The sequence below is a fragment of the Bubalus kerabau genome, chromosome 1 (genome assembly GCF_029407905.1).
Source record: "Bubalus kerabau isolate K-KA32 ecotype Philippines breed swamp buffalo chromosome 1, PCC_UOA_SB_1v2, whole genome shotgun sequence".
Classification (NCBI taxonomy): Eukaryota; Metazoa; Chordata; class Mammalia; order Artiodactyla; family Bovidae; genus Bubalus; species Bubalus kerabau.
In genome coordinates, this window is record NC_073624.1 from 8,449,130 (window position 1) to 8,472,182 (window position 23,053).

General features: G+C 43.0%; 1 protein-coding gene across 19 annotated transcripts in view; it reads right to left on the reverse strand.

Annotated features, from left to right (window-relative positions):
* The window catches only part of TNRC6B (trinucleotide repeat containing adaptor 6B), a 260,774-nt gene that overhangs the window by 86,247 nt on the left and 151,474 nt on the right, over nucleotides 1–23,053 (reverse strand). The window contains exon 2 of one of the 19 annotated variants that reach the window (XM_055566805.1): nucleotides 11,194–11,289. The exons of the other annotated variants lie outside the window; for them this stretch is intronic. The gene's annotated coding sequence lies outside the window, so the exon portion shown is untranslated. The remainder of the gene's footprint in view (nucleotides 1–11,193; nucleotides 11,290–23,053) is intronic. 19 annotated transcript variants of the gene reach the window in all.

A 23,053-nucleotide genomic window follows, 5' to 3' on the forward strand; every position in this document is an offset into this window, starting at 1 on the left:
AATATACGTGACTTGTACAGACAGTTACTTCCTTAAAAGACAAATGGTAATCCTGGCAATTTATAAAATGTAAGAAAATAACTAGACACAAAACCATTAACAGTCATAACCAATTAAGGATTAATGATACCACACACATATTTGGAGTGAGGACAATTAACAAAAGGAGTGCAATGATAAGAGTTAAGCAAAATGCTCGAAGTATCCATTTAGAGTGTTTTTAATTAAAAATGCACACAGAAAGAGAGCATGCTGGAATAAATCCATTTCGGCAGAGGAAATTACATAGTAGGGTACTCCAAAGATCTGTGTTGGATTTGTTCTTAACGTTTTTTCATTTGCTGGATCTGACTGAGGGAATTTAATGGGATGCTAATGTAATTTGCACATGATATTAAATTAGTAGTCAAGGCCAAACAACACTGAAGCATCAAAATCATTTTAACATTGAGTGGCTCATGGGAAGAAAATAGTAACATTAAACTAAGCAAAATAAAGGTAAATACATTTTTTATTAATTTAGAGGGATGCAGAAATTTCTCCTGCCCTGAGTTGCATCATGTAATACGTGACAGGCAATTCTTTTGTACGGCGGCTTGAGAGTTCCTCTGGCTGCAAGGAGATCAAACCAGTCAATCCTGAAGGAAATCAACCTTGAATATTCATAGGAAGGACTGATACTGAAGCTCCAATACTTTGGCCACCTGATGCAAAGAGCTGACTCGTTGGAAAAGACCCTGGTGCTGGGGAAGACTGAAGGCAAAAGGAGAAGTGGGAGACAGAGGATAGAATGTGAGCAAACTTCTGGAGATAGTGAACGACGCGGGGGCCTGTCATGCTGCAGTCTGTGGGGTCGCAAAGAGTTGGACAAGATTTTGCGATGGTACAATAACAACAAAATTAACACTGCTCCTTCTACATATGAGTTACCTTCCTACGTGTGGTTGTGTAAAGCGATGCTTCTCAAACTTTAATGGGAATCTTGTTAAAATGTAGACTCTTATTTAGTAGGTTTGACGAGGACCTACAATTCTCCTTTTCTAACAAGCTGCTGGTCCCTGGTCCTTACTTTGAATAGTACAGAAACAATGCACTTGGCTGTTCTTTCTAGGAAAATATGAAATTGTACTGATTTCTCCAAGGATAAATATTAACCTCATTAACATCAAGCTTATGCCCTGTTATTCCTATCTGTGTTTCAGTGCCAAATGACAGTGTAATCTTCATAAAGATATATTAAAAGTCAATTAGACAATTTGTGTAATATCAAATACGCATGAAATTTAATTGAAATGACATCAGGAATAGCTAGGACCACATCTGTGCAGGCAAACAAACCATGATGACAGCAAATGTAGGTATCAATAGTCGAAGGGGGCCATCAGCTGTAGGGGAATGCAGATTTCAAGTATGTCAAGCACAAAAAGAATCTGCGTTTCACAATCAGTGAAATACGGCAACAATACTTCTGTGAACATAACCTCTGACTCCAAGTGTCTCACAAATCCCTCCACATCCCACAACTAAGGTACATGCAAGGAATAGGTTTGTTTGGAATTACTCAAATCAGAAAAAGGAAGAAAAAACATTTACAAGAACTTGTTTTCGCTTTCAAAAATTCCACGTGGCATAAGTTATAACGAGTGATAGGGGAGGTTTTCCCCTGCGAAACCCTTCAGGGTTAGAATGGTGATTGAGAAACAGCTCATTTGAAATGACTCTTCTTATATTTTATATACTCTTGCCTCGCAGCCCAGCAGTCTCTAACAAAGATCTAACAAAGATCTTTATTCAGTCCTAGTGCAGCTGTGTAGGAAGTTCCTTATATTGCTTTGGGAATTATCTCCTTATAGCTTCCGCCCACCGGTCCTAAGCTTTCCTTTCCAGACTGCACAGAAGTCTTCTAAATCCATATTTGTAGCCACCCATCATGCATCCCAGAGGCTTCCTCACAGTCTTCAAACAGTTCACCTGTGACCTGGTTTTCTAGCCCCTCACCACCATCCCCTAGACATATTCACTGTGTCGACGAGCATCCAATTGCTGGGTAAGGCAGGACCAAACAGAGCAGGCCTGCCACTTCCTCATACAGATAATACCCCACTGTCAGTTTGGTCACAGAGCCCATCTGCCTTCCCCAGCAATCACCTCTTTCTGAGTTACAGCCACTTCTCACCCCTATTTTTCACAGTGTTGCTAAGTTACTGCTCCATGATTGAGTCGAGGGTCTTACATGTATCTCTCCCAATGCCTTCTGTGCCTGACTGTCAGCCTAGCATTGCCACCCCCTACAGCTGGCAGGGGAAGCCTGGCACAACATTTCCCAGAATCCCATTCTCTGTCTGTTTTAAGTTAGATATGGCCAATGAGAAGCTCCTGCTCTAGTAGACGGAAGTCAGTATTCTCTGAAAACAGCTGGAAGCAGACACATAGGCAGCGGCAGACAGGACTTTCCACTTTCACAGCAGCTTCCAGATGAACTGGAGCCATACTGGAGCTGCAGACGACCGCTGAGACCATGCTTCCCCAGGAACCTGGCATTCTAATTTCATCAACAACAACAATGGTCTCCTTGCATTCTACTCCCGCCCACCCCCGACTCTCTAATGGTTGTGTGAGCTTTTAATTCCCTATAGAAAAGCCTTTTCTTTTTGGAAAATACAATCGATTCTACCCCAAAAAGTTACCAGAATTAATAAATGACTTAAGCAAGGTTACAGGATATAAGATCAATACATAAAACCAATTCTATTTCTGTATACTAACAACAATCAAAAACTGAAATTTTTAGAAATCCTAATTATAATAGCATTGAAACCTATGAAGTATTTAGAGGTAAACCTGATGATAAAGACCTATCCTTGTACACTGAAAACTGTAAAATGCTGATAAGAGAAAAATTTTTAAACCTAAATAAGTGGAGAGATACACTGTGTTCACAGACTGGAAGATAGCACTGTATATATGTCAGTTCTCCCAAAATTGATTTACAGATTTGACACAAACCCTATCAAAATCTCGGCACGACTTTTAAGTAGAAACTGACAAGCTCTTTTAAAAATTCCTAAGGACCCAGAATAGGCAACAAGTTTCAAAAAGAACAGCTGGAGGGCTCACAGCACCTGACACTCAGACTTCTTATAAAGATATAGTAATCAAGGCAGTGCAGTATTGACATCGACAAAGACAACAAGTTCAGTAGGATGAAACAGATTCCAGAGGTAGATCAATACAGAAATGGACAACTGATTTTCAAAAAGGTACAAAGGTAATTCAGCAGAGAAAGAATAGTCTGTTCTCTACAAACGGTGGGGAAGCAGCTGAACAGCCATATGTTTAAAAAAAAAAAACCCTCAACCCAGACCTTACACTACATACAAAAATCAACTCAAAATGGACCACAGACCTGAACATAAAACTAAAAGAAAATAAGCAAAATAAAATCTTTGTGAACTTGGGTTAGGAAAATTATTTCTTAGCCCTAACGACAAAAGGATGATCCACAAAAGAAAAAAAAAAAAAAAACACGATACATTTGATTCTTCAGAATTAAGAACCTCTACTGTCCAAAAGATGCCGTTAAGAGAGAAAGAGCAGCAGACTGGGAGAAAATATTCGCAAATCACCTATCTGATAAAGAATGCATCTCCAGATAGATAAAGAACCCTGGAAATCTAATAATATATTTAAAAAACCCTATTTTTCAAATGGGCAAACTTTGTAGCAGCTTGATTTTAAGAGCTGAAAACTGTAAACGACTCAATTGTGCATCAGTTGGTAAATGGATCAACAAATTGTGGTAGGGCATACAATCAAACAGTTCTCAGCAATAAGGGAACGGTAACACAAAGCATGGATAAAACTCAAAGTAATTATGCTGAATGAAAGAAGCCAGAAGAGAACTGTATGGTCCATTTGTATAATATTCTAGAAAACACAAACTAATCTGTAAGGGCAGAAAGCAGATCAGCAGTTACCTGGGGGCTGGGAAGGGACAGGGCAGGGCCAAAAGGAAGACGGACAAGTGGGCACTAAGAGACTGTGGGGACTTCCCTGGTGGTCCAGTGGCTAAGACGCTGCACTCCCAATGCAGGGGGCCAGGTTCAATCTCTAGTCAGGGAACCAGATCCCATGCCACAACTAAGAGTTCACATGCCACAACTAAGCCCCAGCTCAGCCAACACAGACATACACACATACACAGATGGAGACTTTGGGAGATAACGGATATACTTTTCATTGTAAGCATACACAGTTCAAAACTGCATGTATTCTGACACTTCAAATCTAAGCACTTCAATTCTAATTTAGTATTTCAGTTACACCTCAATAAGGGGCTGAAAATAAAAATGAAAAAGAGAAGAAACTCTTTCCTCCACGGAATACCTGGAATGGCCTCCATTTTCCTGGCAGAGCCCTGACTGTGCACTGGTACCTGTGAGCTCTAACAGTTGAAATTTCATCCAGGTTGGACAGTCTAAGATGCCAAATCTTTAAATTGGAGCTTCTGCATTGATAACATTCCTGTGAGTGTAAGGTACCATTTTTAAATGCAATGAAGCCTCCTGTAAAATAAATCTTAATAAGGTAAATGTCTGAACTTTTAAACCATTACATTTCACTGTTTTAACTCTCTGCTGCTGCTAAGTCGCTTCAGTCGTGTTCGACTCTGTGCGACCCCATAGACGGCAGCCCACCAGGCTCCCCCGTCCCTGGGTTTCTCCAGGCAAGAACACTGGAGTGGGTTGCCATTTTCTCCTCCAATGCATGAAAGTGAAAAGTGAAAGTGAAGTCACTCAGTCATGTCTGACTCTTAGCGACCCCATGGACTGCAGCCCACCAGGCTCCTCTGTCCATGGGATTTTCCAGGCAAGAGCTTTAACTCTCTAGACTGCTATAAATTGCCAGCCTGTTTACTGGGATTTTCTCCTGATGTTTCCATTCAGCTGGTAACACCTATACTGTTGTTGTTGTTTAGTTGCTAAGTCAAGTCTGACTCTCTTCAACCCCACAGACTGTAGCATGCCAGGCTCCTCTGTCCATGGGATTTCCCAGGCAAAAATACTGGAGTGGGTAGCTATTTCCTTCTCTGGGGAATCTACCCAACCCAGGGACTGAACCCACATGTCCTGCACTGGCAGGCAGATTCACTACAACTGAGCCACTAGGGAAGCCTCATACCTTTATGATGTGTTTATAGTGCAACTCTGAATCAAATCTTTTAATTTTTCAACTATTCTTTTGGTTTTGCTTGCCTCAAACTAAGGTTCTTCAAGCTCAAAAGATCCCTGAGGTTTTCAAGACCTAAGATCTGGTGAATAAATCTTTGTTAACACCATCTTACATTTTACTCCTGAAAGTACTTGCTAAGGCTCCAAAAGACAGCCTGAAACTAGGAGTAGTTTACAAATATTCAATAGACTAAGAAGCAACATCCTGAGGAGGGCTTTTAATATTTATATCCTGGAACCACTAAAGACTATGTTTAAACCTTAAGGGCCAAACACACAAAGCCAGAGAAGCACTCTACCCTTAGTATTCAACAGTAAAGAAAGCGAAAAGAAACAAGGTATAGGAGTCCAAGCCAGGGTTCTGGAAGCCACAACAGAATAGCAAAGTATGGTTTCTCAGCAGAAAAGAAAACAGCTTATCAATGAGAACCCAAAGTGTGAGGCACATGTCATTTAGAGAGCAATCAACAACTTAAGACCAGTAGACAGTGGGGCTGCTTTCACAAAACACTTAGAAGCTTTTGTTTTTATACTGTTTTTCCACCCTTCTTTGCCTGCTTCCATGTATGGGCCAACACAATTATATATCAAGAGAAGTAATAATAATAACTGACCTTAGAAATCAAATAGATTGTTTGCAACTCAATCACAGTAAGTTAAAAACCCCTTTAGAAGGCAATTTTAAAGCAATAAAAGCATGACAAACAACTCTTAAGATTATGTACTCTCCATGTTCATCCAGGAGGACTTGGTGGCTAGGACATCAAAATGCTTCAAGTGCACATGTCTACCCCAGCAGGGCCTGGTCTCTGCAGATGCTCACTCAGCAGGCTTGGGCTGAGTTCAGACTCCTGCGAGTGCACTCCCAGGGGCGGGGGTGGGGGGAGTGTCCGGAAGGTTGGAGAGATTCTTGGCGGTCTGTTGCCTCCCTACACAGGAGAAGGGAGTGTGGGCCATTATTCTCACTCAGGCTCTGGAGTCTCCTCTCTCACTGACCAAGCCACTTTCTCAGGGCTACCCGGGCATACATAAGAAACAGGGCTAAATAGTGGGCCTGAAAACCTTTAAAAGCATGACTCAGATCTAAAGGAGAGAAAAGAATGGAATTCAAACAACGATCCATGGTTCTCCTCTGACCAAGGTGGGAAGGGTCTTGTCATATCACAGGCCACCAGGGAAAGTGACTTTTGCACATCTTTCTAGATCTGTGCCTTAAGAGAAAGCCAAGCATTTTACTCAGAAATTAAGAGGAGGAGACTTGGGGCCTTACCTCAGAGATCACACAGGACCTTACTGCAAACAGTGAGTGAGACAGGCAGGGTGCAAGATTCCTGGTTATACGGCACCACTACCACTTTACTAAGTCTATGCCTGTTATTCTAATTCTGGAAATCCTCTGAGAAAGGGTGCTATTTGTGACACTTATCTTGGTATTGAAAAATGAGCAGAGAAGGACATCAACTCTGAATTCAGGATCCACAGGTTGACAGTCGCACACTACTTCTCAATGCTCTTAATCTGTGCTCTATTTTCAGAATAGTAAAAATGCAAAGTCCTGTTTTTGTATGCCGGTTGTCATTTAAATTTAGCAAGTTGAATGATAAAAATTGAATTACCTTGAGGGAAATGTACATTTCTAAAAGATAAGCATGTTTGATGTTAATAAGTAGCCAGCTACAGAGTATAGATAACTCCTGAACTTACATGACCCAGTTGTTCATCTAAAATTATACACAGGTGGGAAGATGACTCAAAATGTAAAATGCCATTTATACACAGCCTTTTGGTAACAACTAAGCCAACATGTAACTGTGTTTGATGCTTCAAGACCACATACAGGATGCCTAATTCTAGATTATATTTTAAGGCTCTATATACACAATTTTGTACCTAATTTCTACTTAGGTCATCTGAGGAAAATTTTTAGAGAGTAATCTACCATTTAACCTTTAATAACATTACTCAAATCTAGGGAATTGCAAATGTATGCTTTTAACAATCTCAGTAATAGCCAAGTGTAAATATCATGGTTTTCTGAAAGAACACTTAAGTTTCTCTTAAACAAGAGATCAAGGTCTTTTTTTCCCCTGGTAGTTAAGAATCTTGCTTCCTGTATAAAATCTGTATAATCTCTGAGTCTAGAGATTCACAACAAACGCCTGCAGTGTTTCTCTATTTTTGTGTGTGTGTTTTAGGACTCAGTTTCCAACATCTTCAAAGTTTTTTTGATTCCATCTCCCACAACCCCATATCCAAGTACAATCAATTACAACAAACAGAGCCCTCTACCAAGGTCAGGCAAAGAGAAAACACAAGCTTTGAAGTCTGACAGTTTTAAGACCAAATTACATGTATCTCCAGCCTCAGTTTCTACTCATGGCAGGAACTTGGGCAAATTATCTGGCTTCTAGGTTTCAGTTTCTGCATCTATAAAATGCAGATTATGCTGGTTGCCATGAAGAGTGGCTGTGCTGACTGGAGACAGTGAATGAAAGCACCTTACAATAGCCAGTCCATGGGCTGCAGCTTCTGCTTCTCTTCTGGCAGCAGTTCCCTCAGCCTTCTCCTCTCTATCAAGCATCTATGATGCATAAACCCCAGAGAGGGGCTTGGGTAAGACACAAGGAGGCATGAGACACAACATTTCTGAGACATACTGAAGAGTCACCATGACTCTAACTCAATTAGACCCATACTGCACACCTCACGTGAAAATAAACTCTAGATGAAGGAAAAAGTTCAATATAAAGGAAAGAAGGAAGTGCATATTCTGCATTAAAGCACTGAAGAAGCTGGCTGATTTCTCTTTTCATAATTACAGAGTAAACAAAGACTTTCTAATTTCTAACTATGATACAAACTCAGATCTCATAAACAAATGATTGCTGTACCTATATAAAATACAGATATTTAGAAACTTTAAAACCATTATTATGATAAAACCCACCAGGAACACAACCAGTGTTTGCTGGGAAAAATATATTAGCAATTCACATCACAAAGAGTTAGGTTCCATGATACATAAAGAGCTCCCACAAATCAGTAAGAAAAAGGTCAACAATCCAATAGAAAAGTAGGTGAAGGAAATGAACTCATTGTTCATAGTTCACATCTAAAACATCTGAGAAGATAATCTATTGCATTCCCTGTAAGAGAATAGCATTATTAAAACTCTCCTGGAATACCACTTCTCACTTACCAAACTGTCAAGGACAAAATTTGTAAAACTACAATGCTGTCAAAGGTGCCGGGGAAAGGCATTCATATATGTTGCTGGTGAAAATATAAACTAGTAAAATCTCTATAGAGGACAATTTAAACGTTTTCTACCAAAGTTAAAGTGTACACAGTCTTGGACTTAGCTATCTCACTTTTAGGAACATTATCGCAGGAAAATAATTATACACGTGGGAGATGACAGACCTAAAGAACATGCACTGCATCATGTTTATAATGGCAAAAGATTGGAAACAGTCCATCAATTAGGAAGCTGCTTATATAAATTATAGCTTATCCACACAAGGAAATACTATATAATTATGAAAGGAAGCTCTTTACGTACTAATGAAAATAGATCTTCAAGATATATTGTTAAATTTAAAAAGCAAGATGCAAACAAGTGTACTTTAATTATCAGGTACATAAGAAAAAGAGGGCTTATGTGTAGCTCTTTATATATGAATAGAGAATCCTTGGAAGAAAACATTTAAAAAAACTAGTAATACTACTGCATCGAAAAGGAAAAGCTGGGTGGTGGTTAGACAACTGTGTACTTTTTTCAACCAAATAAATTCAGTTTTAAAGAAGATACTTGCAAATGATATATCTGATAAGGGGTTAATATCCAAAGTATACAAAGAACTCATATAACTCAACATCAAAAAAAAAAAACCCAAAAACTTAAAAAAATGGGCAGAGGACCCGATTAGACATTTTCCCAAAGACATATAGATGGCCAATAGGCACCTGAAAAGATGGTCAACATCAGTAGTCACCAGGAAAATGAAAATCAAAAGTACAATGACACGTATCAGCCCATACTCATCAGAATGGCTATTATCAAAAGAACAAGTAAGTGTTGGTAAGGAAGTGGAGAAAATGAAACCCTGGAACACTGTTGGTGGGAATGTAAACTGATGTAGTAACTATGGAAAACAGTATGGAAGTTTTTCAAAAAATTAGAAATAGTTACCATACAATCCAGCAATTCAACTTCTGGGTATTTTTCTGAAGAAAACAAAAACACTAATTGGAAAAGATACATGTGCCTCTATGTTCACTGCAGCACTGTTTACAACAGCCAAGATATGGAAGCCACCTAAGTGTGCACTGACAGATAAATGGATAAAGAAGATTCCGTATGTGTGTATCTATCTATATATAGGAATATTACTTGACCATAAAAAAGAAAGAAACCTCCATATTATGCTAAGTCAAAGAAATCAGAGAAAGACAAATATCGTACAATTTCACTTACATGTAAAATCTAAAAAAAAAAAAAAAAAACACCAAAAAACAAAAACAGGACAAATAGAAAACAGAACAGACTCAGAGAGAACAAACAGGTGGTTGCCAGAGAAGGGAGGGGGTGGGTGCGAGATGAGTCAAACATGTAAAGGATTAAGAAACATAAACTTCCAGTTACAACATAAATGAGTTATGGGATCAAATGCACAGCATAGGGGATATAGAGTCATTAAAAAAAAACAAAATCAGCAAGATGTTACCACTGGGGAAAACAGTAGAGAGTACACAAGATTCTTTTTTTTTTTTTAAGTAATTTTAAATTTGTGGTTAAGTCTCAAAACATACTATTTTAACCGTAACTGTACAGTTCAGTGGCACTAAGTGCATTCCCATTGCTGTACAACTCTCACCATCATCCATCTCCCGAATGCTCCAGCTTCCTAATCTGAAACTTGGCCCCATTAAACACTGATTCTCCATCCCCCCTTCCTACCCCACCAACCCCCAGTTCAGGGTATCTACCAATGTATTTTCTGATTCTATGAGTTTGACTATTCTAGGTAAAGATTATTTCCTAAAAAAATATATTTTTTAAAAAACCACTGTTATTTCTTACAACTGCAGGTGAATCTATAATTATCTCAAAAAAAAGTTTAAATTGAAAAAAAATTTTGTTTTATTTGAGTAAGCAATATATCATGGGTCTGTTAGTCAAATGGGCAACCAAAGCAGTGATGCTATCCTGAGTACAGAAGAAAGATCACTGTTCAGCTCTCGCACAGGAGTCTGGATTCCACTAAGAGCACCCTCCATTCCCCAGACAAACCCCATTCCTGTCAGGTCCATGCTCTTGGAATGCAAACTTTTGGTTCCAATTAAGGCCTTCCAATCCTCCCCAAGTGGCTCAGCGGTAAAGAATCCACCTGAGATGCAGGAGCTGCAGGAGACTCCAGATCGATCCCTGGGTCAGGAAGATCTTCTGGAGAAGGGAATGGCAACCCACTCCAGTATATTCTTGCCTGGAGAATCCCATGGACAGAGGATCCTGGCAGACTACAGTCCATAGGGTTGCAAAGAGTTGGACACGACTGAAGCGACTTAGCACACACGCACCTAAGGCCTTCCAATAGCCAAGACATTTCCCCTTGGTCTTCTCCCCATCCCCTCAGCATTTTGTACAGTGGTACACAAAGGGAACTGTGCAGGCCACAAACATGAAGCTACGGGCTGCCCGGATCAGCCATGAGAGAACAAAAACTTCCTCAAGCAATAAGCTACAGACGGACAATTAAGAACTTTCAGGGACTTCCGACTTTCACCTCCATGAGATGTGAAGAGAGAGGAGGTCAGGGGAGACTCCAAAGAACAAGAATTTGCTGTTGTCTCCACTTTGCCTTGAGTTGAAAGTGCCCCCATTATTACGTATGAGTCATCATCCTGCCTCCTGGCTACACCTTAAAATGGAAAAAGAGATGGATGGGCCAGGACACCTTACCTTCAGGATATCAGCCATTATACTCCTTCAGTTAGATCGCCCTTATATAGACTCCAGGCTCACCAAGCAACCGTCGAACTCTAAAACACAGGTCACCTGAAACAAGGACAGGCTGGGGCAGAATGTCCAGTGGGAACCCTGGAGCCAGGGCAGCAAGAAGGCAGACAGGAGTCAATAAAGGGGGCGAGAAGGGAGCCTATAATCTTCACCTAAGAGAAAGGGAGAAGGAAATGGTAACCCATTCCAGTACTCTTGCCTGGAAAATCCCATTAACAGAGGAGCCTGGTAGGCTACAGTCCATGGGGTTGCACAGAGTTGGACACGACTGAGTGACTACTTTAGTAGTAAGTAAGCAGTAACAGAAAACTAGCATCCAAACAAATCCGCCTTTCCATCTTTCCTGAGCACTCAACTGGTGTAAGACCATGGCCCATGAAACATCAGCTGGACACCCAGAGCTGTCTTGGGAACACAACAGGTAAGCACTACTGTGAACAATTCATTCACCTAAAAGAAGGAAGCCATTGTCCCAACAAAAAGCAACTGCACGCTGTGCTGTGTTGCAGTGGAGGAACTGGAACCTGCAACATGCTGGCGGGGCCTAAGTGTCTAGACAGAAGGCAGACCACTACAGGTATTGACAGAATTGGCTTGGGGTGGGGAGGGAAGGGAGAGCGAGCTGGGACGGGCGAGAGATGGGCTGCCTCACAGGGATTCCATCACCATCAGGAAAGCCGACGCTTCCCCAAAACAGCCAAGCCTTCTCACTAAAAGCGTGTTAGGTGGGGCTCTGGGGTTAAAATTTATAGTTGTGTGCTTTCCCCTTACATGCCCGCTTTAGCTTTACCTTTTTCACTCATTTTATCTGACATGCTCTGGGCCCTTACCAAATTAGATCAACGAGCCCAGTCTTGAAAAGCTAACAACTGCTTTCCAAACACACCAATTTCCTTTTTTCTAAAACAAAGGCTTTAAAAGGGAAAGGAAAGTGAAGAAAGAGAATGCGTTCCTGCCAATTTTTCTGGCCAAGTTGGGGTTTCCAGTTAAGCTTTCCACTCTTGTATGTACAGCTTTTGCTTTAAAAAAAAAAAAAAAAAAAAAAAAAAAGGATGAAACAAGAAGGGAAATGAAACATTATGTACCAAAACTGAACCACAGAGGTGCTAACCAAAAGGCAGAAAAATTTCCTAGAAGATAAAATGATTTAAGCAAACACTTGAACAACAGTGAGCACACATGCAGACTGTTTGCTGCCTCCAACAGGGAGGATTTAAACAGCCCCTCCCGCTTCTGAGCCACTCTAACTTGGACAGAGGGACAAAGGTTCCCCGGAAGCTGGGAGGGAAGGGGGCTCAACCACCACCCCTCTCTCCAGGGGAGAGGAGACTGCACCTGGGCACACACACCACCCTGCCCTCCATCCCGCTCCTGGTCGTCCTGGGGGTTCCGGCTCCAGGAACACGGTGGCTTGTCCATGGTCAACAAGAATCTGGGGATTAATATAATTAACACTGCTGTATGTTATATACGAAAGTTCTTGAGATAGTAAATCCTAAGAGTTCTAAACACAAGAAAAACATATTTTTTTTCTTTAAAAAATAAAAAAAATGTTGTGTCCATGAGGTGATGGATCGTCACTAAACCTATTGTGGTAATCACTTCATAATGTAAGTTAAATCATTATACTGTACACCTTAAACTTAAGTAGGCTTCCCTGGTGGCTCAGATGGTAAAGCGTCTGTCTACAATGCGGGAGACTTGGGTTCGATCCCTGGGTCGGGAAGATTCCCTGGAGAAGGAAATGGCAACCCACTCCAGTACTCTTGCCTAGAAAATCCCATGGATGGAGTAGCCTGGTGCGGGCTACTCCATCCATGGGGTCGCAAAGAGTCGGACACGACTGAGCAACTTCACTTTTAAGCTTAAGTAGTGCCATATGTCAGTTACATCTCAACAGAACCGGAAGGAAAAACAAAAAGAACCTGGGGATCCTTGGGACTTCCTGGTGGTCCAGTGGTTAAGATAACATGCTTCCACTGCAGGGGGCATAGGTTCAATCCCAGGCTGGGGAATTAAGATTCCACATGCTGCGTGGTGTCCGAAAAAACAGGTTTAAAAAAAAAAAAAAGAGAATCCTTCAGCAAGACTTCCCCACTACACTTACCAAACCCAGGGTTCAGGAGGCCAGAGCATCCAGGCTAGGATGGGCTAAAATGCTCCAAGCTCCACCCCTACCCTACAATAAGAGCAGTACTCAGCAAGACCAGCTGTGAGCTCTATCATAATCTGTTGCTAATAAAGTTCTTGTGTTTTCTAATGATTTTTTTTTCCCCAGAAGGAAGGGCTTTCCTGTGTAATCCTGTGTAATGTTTTCTTCCCCCACACAATCATTTAATGGTCCCTATAGGCCACGCCTTGTGCCAGGTAGGTATTCAGGATAGAGGAGAGAAAGACAGAAACGGTGCTTACATTCCAGTAAAACAGGTAGTAAGCCAACTAAGAAACGAGTAACATGATTTTAGTGACCAGTGAAGAAAATAAACCAGGTAGGGTAATGGCAACAGAGACATCGGAGAATGGGTTCTTCCACAGAAGATGAGCAAGGCTTCCAAGGAAAGGAGGCAATATTTGAGCTCTGACTGTTGAAAAAGAACCATGTGGAGATAGAATGTTCTAGGGAGAGGGAAGAACCAGTCTAAAAGGAACGGGGGGAACCACCTCGTTATGTGAAAGGCACAGTAAGACCTGTGTGGCCACTGTTGACACCAAAGCACTTAACCGAAGTCTACAGGGTAAATGGCAGTCAGAGGCTTGCATGGAGGCGGGGAGCAGGGTTCAAGGTGAACACCCAACAGCACCAGCCATCACATGCAGGACCGACTTGTCCTCCTGCTGCAATCAAAGGACCTCCAGACTCCTGCCCGGCCTCTTCCAGCCCACATTCCCAAGCCTGGACCCTGGCTAAGGTGACATCCGCCTCCAGAAATGACTCTTGCTCCTTCAAACAGCTGGCCCTCCTTATCTGCAGATGACTGGTTCTAGGACGTGCCCCTGGCCCCCCACCCATGGATACCAAACCTTTTGAAAGTTCAAACCTTTTGAAGTTCAAGTCCTTTATATAAAACGATGGAGTCCAGTCGGCCCTCCGTATCCGCGGGTTCCACACCCATGAACTCAACCAACCTGGGACAGGGAACCCGCGGACATGGAGGGCCCGCAGTGTGTGCCTTCCATCTAGCTGAAGCCCCCTACTCAGGGCTCACCACCTCCCTGTCTTCCTGTTAGATCCAACGCAGGGATTCCTATCAGCCTGGAGCACTTACTCAGTTTTCTAAGCAAATACTGACAGTCCACCTTCTAAGTGCCCAGTATTATTCTGGCCCTGGGATATAGAGGCTGAACCAGACACTGGTCTAGCTCGTCTCCTGGGGGAGGAACTGGTCAACAGTTTCTACACAATCGGGTAACGGGATAATAAAGGTTCATCTGACTTTGGTAACTGCCTCTAACAGCAACTTGAGTCTTTTGTGGGTGATGTCATCTGTCCAGATCAGCCTGAAAACACAAGAGCCCAGTGAGCTTGCTTCCCAGAATACCCAGAAGTTTGGTTTAAGTCTGTTGTTCCTCAAAAGCGTCCTGATTTGGACACTGAACTCATCCTACCCATCAGGATCAAACCTCCACTTCTGAGCCTGGCTCTTAGAGCCTGCCCTGCCAGGGGCTTCAATTTACTTCTCCATCTCCTCTACCATGCCTCCTCAAACCTTCACTTCCTGTTACCAGAACCCACTGTCACCTCCTGTCTTTTCTCTGGTACATGAAAGGCCCTTTATAAATGACTGTGAATACAAAGAAATAAAAGAGGATGTCCAACTATCCCTGGGCTGGCTGGAGTCTCTCTCCTACAGAAGCCATTCAGACTGCACTTTCCCACCCTGCTCAGAAGTCCTAGTCTTCTTTATCAACTAGTCATCAATACGCTACCACGTTATAGGATTTTACAGTTATTTTTAGTATTATGAAGTTAAGTCATTGTTTTTAAGAATATTATAATGTGAAAGTATTAGAAGCTCAGTCATGTCTGACTCTTTGCGACCCCATGCACTCCCCCATCAGGCTCCTCTGTCCATGGGACTCTCCAGGCAAGAATACTGGAGTGGGTTGCCATGCCTTTCTCCAGGGGATCTTCCCAACCCAGGGATCAAACCCGAGTTTCCCACACTACAAGCAGATTCTTTACCGTTTGAGCCACAAGAGGAACCCCAAGAATATAAGCGCCCTGAAAATAGTAGCCCTAACTCTATAAACTATTATGAAGAAATAAGTCAGAGAATGTAACAATCATAAACCAGGATTTACTGTGACAAATAACTTTTGTCTTCTTCAAAGCAGTTATCTCGAAGGGTTACGTGCTTATTCCAGTAACAATTTTCTTGGCTCAAATAGTTTGTACGCACGCTCAGCAGCTCAGTGGTATCCAACTCTTTTGTGACCCCATGGACTATAGCCCACCAGGTTCCTCTGTCCATGGGATTTCCCAGGCAAAAGTACTGGAGTGGGTTGCCATTCCCCAGGGCCTCTTCCAGACCCAAGGACCGAACCTGTGTCTCCTGCATTGGCAGGTGGATTCTTTACCACTGAGCCACCTGGGAAGCCCAAGCATGCATGCATGCTTATTCCACTAACACTTTCTTGGCTCAAATAGTTTGGCAACTTCTCTTTCAGACTGTACCAGTGCTAAGGCACTGTTTTCAATATCTGCACTGCCAACTTTCTGAAAGCAATGCTAACCTGGATGTGTAAATTCTAGAGGACTGGCTTAGAAAAAAACTACAAAGTCACACTGTGGGTTCTTTCCTGACACTGCCTTGCACACAGCAGGTCTGCAGCTCTGTCACTGAACACATGAGGCAGGGGGTCTGGAGCTCTGGCTCTGCCTCCAACACTCACCAACTCTGGGTCATACAGATGACAGAAGGAATTTGGGCGGGATGATGAAAGGCTCCTTTCAGCCCTAATATTTTATGGTGCTTTTAGAGAGAATTAGTAAAATCCAATTTCAATCAAATAATCTGGGAATGACTATGGGGGACAGGTATGAAGAAACAGCTTCTACCTTTTCATTGTTACTGAAAGGCTGATGCCAATAACGCTATGATGGAAGACAAAAAACAGTGAAGGAAGTGCTTCCGATGTCAGAAGGAGTTTCCATAGTATGGTAATGGACTCAGAAGGGGTATGTGTAGGGCATACCCAGCTTGTGGCAAGGCTTCGCCCATGTGACCAAGACCTTGAGACGTCAGAGGAAAGGAGGCAAGGTTAAACGCTGGGCACCAAACTGAATTAGGAGAAGTAGTTTTAGAAGTGCAGAAATCCATACAGTGTGGGTTCATGTTGTGCCAGAATCTCCAACTTGAGACTAACAGCAACTCAAAGAAAGCAAGCAGGATAACTTGTACTTCAGTCTTTTGAGGAGGAGGTGGTAATGCACAGCTAGGCTTCAGCGGGGTACGCAGGTTTTCATACTGTCTTTTCATCTGAGTATCTCAGAAGGCAGCAATCTAATAATACACCAAGAATTCCAGTTTAATAAGTGATTTTTTCTTGTGGTTTGGCTCCTTGTCTGTATTTTTACGGAAGTATTTTAACTCACAGCATGAGAGACTTTCTTCCCCAAATTTTTTTTAGCTTATAATAAAAATTAATCTACTATCAAGATATCACCAAATGGTCCCTTCCTAGTTTTACTAAATATTTATTTTACAATACCCCTGTTCATTCAACAAATATTTGAGCACATAAATGTGTCAGGCACTGGTGATACAGCAATAAAAAAGAAACAAACAAAAAACACTGACTTAGTCCTGCCCTTCATGAGACGCTAACGGTGCAGCTGGGGAAAGACACGACCGTTAAGAGAGACACATAAACGTCCACTGAGGCTGCGATAAGCGCTGAAAGGGGCTCAGATACCATGAGTGCACCTGGAATGGGCGCCAACGAGGGGCGGGGAGACCAGGGGAGGAGGACACTCCCTAGGAGGTTACAATTAAACTGAGACGAGGGGCCTCTCTGGTGGTCCAGTGGCTAGGCCTCTGCACTCCCAACACAGGGGGCCTGGGTTTGATCCCCAGTCAGGGAATTGGATCCCACATGCTGCAACTAAAGATCCCAGGTGCTAGAACTCAGATCTGGCGCAGTCAAATAAAGTGTTTTTTAAAACTCAAAAAAACATGAAGCATCTATTTTAAAAAAACAACCTGAGAGTAATGGAAGAAAGAGCAAACTGGGGAGAAAAGAGGTGTCCAAGCAGAGGGCGTAGCCCTAGCCACGGCTGCGCAGGAAGAAGAAACCTGGCTGTTGAGGAACTGAAATAAGACCAGTGTGGCCGGGTCACGAAGGTAGAGGAAGTGGAGTGTGAGGTGAGACTGAGCTGGTCCACAGGACCTGTAGGCCAAGTGAACGATTTTCTTTTTCCCTGGGAGCGTGGGAATCCACTGCTGAGATCAGATTTCTGTTTCACAGCAGGCCCTGGCTACAGGGGAGGAAGCATGTGTGCGTGAGAGGAGCTAGGACACAGGCCCCGCACGTCCTGCTGGCCTCCCCAGGATGGGTCACGGTCCCCGCAGGACACAGACAGGCTTTAATGAAAAGAATCATTAACTAGGTACAGAGATATTAACTAGTCACTGAAAAGTGAAACAGAGAGAGAGTGAGCGCTATCACAGAGGTATCACAGAGACAGCAATGGCCCTGGGGCTGGGGAAGAAGGGAAGAGGCTCTGGGCAGGGGGCTCTGAGTGCATGCCAAGGCCTGGCGGGGAGGGGGGCAGTGCAAGGAAGCTGGTCCTGCAACTGTTGGAAAAACTGGAGAGTGGATTCAGCTGCTGCTACAGGAAGGCCCTGCTGCCATCGCTGGGGCAGAGCTCAAGTGAGCCTCCTGGGAAGAGGAAGCAGACAGGAAGAAGCAAGTTCCTCCTTCCGCCTCTGGCCCTGTAGGCAGCCTCTCACACTCCTGTTGGCACAGCCTCCCAAAGGCCAAGGTGGCAAGCAGATGAGGCTGGTAGAATCCCAGCTTTTACATCACAAAACAGAATACAAAAGAGTGGGCCTGGAGCTGAGAAACAGAATCTTAATATTAAAAAAAAATTACACACACACACACAAGGGTCAAGCAAAACTTTCACCAGCTTCTATTCTTTTCCAACATGGCCAAATGACTCAGGAATCAAATATCAAACCTAGGACACCAGTGATTGTAAGACACACCAATGCTGTAGGTACCACTCTGGTGAAACTGACAATGCCAAGTCTCCATGAATTGTAAGATGCATCCATATTTCAAAGATGTTAAAAGGTAAAGAAAAAATGCCTATCAGAATTGACAAAACAGCTAAACATTCTTCAGCAATGTGTCAAATGTAATCAAAACAAGTCACTTCTCTAGAAAATTATTACTGAAGAAACATCCAAATGAAAGGAAAATATAGAAAACCAGCAGCTTTCAAAGGAATCTGCCTTTTCAGTTCTTTTGTGTCTAACTTTTTATTTTGAGGTAATTGGGAGATTTACATGCAGTAAGAAATAACACAGATCCTGTATACGCTTCTCTCAGTCTCCTCCAAAGGTAAATCTTACATAACTGTGGCACAATATCACAATCAGGAAACTGACATTGATAAGATCCACCTACCTTATTGAGATTTCATCAGCTTTATAATGTACTCATTTGTGTGTGTTTCTGTGCAATCTGTCATGTGTGAATTCGAACCACCATCAACACATTATAGTCAAGATAATAGAACAGTTCCATTACAGGAATCCCTTGGGTTACCCTTTTACAGGCACAGCCATCTCCTGCCCCGACCAACACCTATTTACATTATTTTGAAAGAAAAAGACCTTATAAGTTATTCTATCATTTGTCATATTAATTGAGTTTTTTTTTTCCATTTTTCAAGAGTGATTAAAGAACAAGATGGTTTGGATGAGCTCTTTCTATGCAGCATTACAATGCAAAGTAGATATAGAAATCTTCAATTATGGACATCTTGTTTTTCAAATAAGAGATCTTTCCTAATCCGGTCACACACTCTCAGGCTCTCATCATCTCCTCCTGAATCACTGCAGAGTCGAATGCTAGCTGCTGTTATTATCACTGTGATCGTCAGTGGCATGATTATGTCTCCCATGGTCCAGTTTTGCCACCCTCTGAAACATTTCCCATAGAGCAGCCAGAGTGATCCCTATAAAAATAAAATCCAGACATGTCATCTGCTTGCTCACAATCCCTCCATGGCTTTCGGGACCAGGACTCATCTCCTTAGCCTGCCACTCAGGGCTCTTCAAGGCCTGGTACACACTTGCTAACCAGCCTCTCCAGGCCCAGGGCAGGAAGCCACTTGTCGCCACTCTTCTCTGAGCCACTCTGGGTGCTCTCTCCTCGGCAAAAACCTCGCTGATGGCTCTTCACTATAGATTTTACAACCGTTCACCATGTGGGCAATCTTTTTTTTTTTGGTAGTAAAATACACATAACATTAAATTCACCATTTTCAGGTACACAGTTCAGAGACATTAAGTACTTTATTCGATTTTAATGCAAATTTACTACTCTAGGCGCATCAGGCACTGAAGTACATGACAATTTTCCCACAAAGAGCAGAAGGAGATCAGAAGTTACAAATTATGAGAAGACGTAAAGTCTCATTTAATAGTAAGGGTTAAGTAATTACTAAAAGTCAAGACCAGAGTTGTCCCATATGGTGGCTACGAGCCACAATAAATTAACGAAAATTAAAATACCATTTTAAAATTCGTTCCTCAGTCCCATCTCAAATGTTCAAGAGCTAAGTGTGGCTCCTGGCTACCTGATGGATAGCATAAGTATAAGTACACTTCTATCATCACGGGAAGTTCTCCTGGACAGTACTGCTTCATACAACTTGAAAAAGAAATCAGAAACACGCCAGTGTAAAGGCAAGGCACACAGGAAGGAGCAAAGCCGCAGCTACAAGGAAAGCTGACACATGCGGGAAGCATGCAGAAACCCAGTACACAGAGGCCACAAGCTTGGCCTGTGTCCACACTCAAAGGCCACAAAAACTCCAAGCTAATCTGTTCCCAAAGGTGCGCTTTTAAAAAATAACCAATGCTGGCAATAAGGATACTAATGAAAGTGCTAACAGCAGTAGGTGCAGAGGCCGAGAACGGAAGGTGAAGCGAGGAGAGGTGCTGAGGGGCCGCCCAGCCAGGGCTCAAGGTCACAGGTACTGGGGCGGTATCACAATTCCGACACAGGTCTGTATATTTCCCAGTGAGCTTGACTACTCTGTGAGACTGCAGAAACTGCAGAGGCAGGCAACTTCAAAGCCGTGGGTGGCTGGGGCCTTAAGCACCCAGGGAAAGGACAGGAGCTAGTTCTAGGGTCAACAGGGGCCAGTACAAAGGCCTTCGTCTTTCAGGCTAAATTTGCACTTGTTGAGGGACCACTGAAGGAGTCTACTAAACAAAGTAAATGAAGTTTTAAATAACCAAATTGTTGTTTTAGAAAGCTAACCTTTGAAGAGAAGAAAGGGGAAGAGACAGACCAAAGGACAGATGAGTTAGGATGGAGCACACGGTCCAATAGAGAGTAAGGCTGTGGGGTCAAACCCCACACAGCGCCACCCACAACAGGGTGCCCCTCCCAAAGCCTCAGCTTCCTTACATCTCAGCTGGCGGCAGGTGGGGAGGTGGGCTGGGGAGAGGAGACATCTCCCTACAGTGTTTCATGGCAGGCGAGGAACTGGCCTCTGCGCACTGCTGCCGGGGTTCTGGTGACCCTGTTTCGCTGTCCTCTCTGGGTGGGGGGCGGTCAGGACCGCGCAGGTGAGGAGCTGCTAGGGTCTCGGGCTGCCCCGCGGGGACAGCCTGTCACACTGAGGCACGGCACAGGCAATACAGCCCAGCAGCCCAGAGGAGGGTGCAGTCCTGGGCTTCCGTGTGACACAGGCCCTGAAGTTCCCCTTTTGGTTTAAAGGTCTGAGCTAGATTTAGGTTGTTTGCAAACTCAGAGACCGACAGCAAGTTTTGCGGTGAGGATTACATGTAAATCCACGTAAAGCATGTGAGGTGCCCAACACAGGTGGTGTTCTTAGGACGACTGAAATAGTTCAGGCAGAAGAAAAGAACCTGAACTAAAAGTCTCAGAAAGATACTCAGGACACAGTATCAACAGGGTTTGGTAGCTGACTCAAAGTGGGAGGTAAGAAAAAAAGTGCAAGACAGTCATTTCCAACAAGGCTGATTTTGCTCCCCTGGCAACATATGGCTGTGTGTAGAGACACATTTGATTGTCACCACTAAGGGGGCCAGGGTCCTAGTGGCATCGAGTGAGTTGAGGCCGCAAACACTGCTAAACACTCTACAATGCACAGGACAGCCCCCCCACCCAAAGAGTTTTGAGGTTTAGGAACTCTGGTTGAGGGAAATTTTCAGATTCCTAGACTAGGGTAACTGGTAGAGAATGGGCTATCAATCAAGAGAGAACACGCAGGAGGAAGACTGTGGATGTTGGGCTGGGGGCGGGGAGGCAAGAGATAAGGAGTCCAGTTTTGGATATGGCAGCCCAGGCGCATCCAGATAAAAGATGTTGAGCTAGGGCTTGGAAACTTATCAGAGCGACAGCGGAGCTGGAGACGAGCAGGAGTTTTACAGGGCACAGGAGCCTGAGTCCCGGGAGTCATGAGTCTCTCCAGTGAGCGGGAAGAGAGGATGGCAAGAAACAAACCTAATGACCGTGGAAGTCTTCGCAAACCAGGGCTTATTAGCAACTATTAGCTAGGCTAAGAAGGTTGTTCAGGTTTCTCATGACATCTTACGGGAAAACCCAAATGATCTTTCTGGCCACCCCAATACTTTCTCTTCTTTACTATTTAATTGATTTAAGGTCTAGGAAAGATGAGTAATCGAAGAACGTTACCAAGAGTGTGTTAAATTATAGTTTCTATCCTCGCCTTTATTTAAGATTCTAACACTGCCTTCCCTGCAATGAAGAGGAATATTTAAGAAGTGGTCAGACTCTAGACTCACCTATTCATTTTAACCACCGAAAGCACAGCATAAAAAAATGGGAGAAAATAATTTTGACCAAAGTATCAAATAGTTCTTAATGAATCTGCAAGCAGAAATCGATTCACAAACTCCCTTATCAATTTTAAGCAAAGCCTGTCCAAGCCATGTACCTTCAAAGCTCTTTTACAAAGATAAAACGCTGTACATTTAACAAACATTAACCTGCTCGCCTGGAAGGGGGTGGGGGTGAGATGGACAGGTTCCCACACTGTCCATACTCACAGAGGACACAGCATTTTCATGCCTGCTGTCTCATCTCACTTGATTTGATCTGAGCCACAAAAACGTGACACAGATATTGCAATCTCTGTTTTATAGTCGAAGAAGCCTTTTCAAAGATTTTATGTGACCAGCCCAGGCTCAAACAACTAGTTAAATGGCAAGGAGAGATGACGTGTCCTGTGAAACCTGAGGGGCGGGAGGCAGGAGAGATGTCTGACAAAAGGACCCAACCTGTGCCTGTTTTTTGTATGAAAGTCAGGGCTGGTCCAAGAACAACAACAACAGTAACAACCACGTGTTTAACATCTATTAGTCCTTTAACCCTTAAAACTATGGGATTGGAACTATGTGAGAAAACTGAAACTCAGAGACTTTAAGTAAATGACAAAGTTTTTACACACAAGAGGCAGACCTGAGGCCTGATGCCAAGCCCACGTTCTTAAACTTTTTCTTTTGCTAAATACTGAATTTTCCCTATTACTGGGTTTTTTCTTGCCAGACAGATGACTACATGTCCTGAGGGG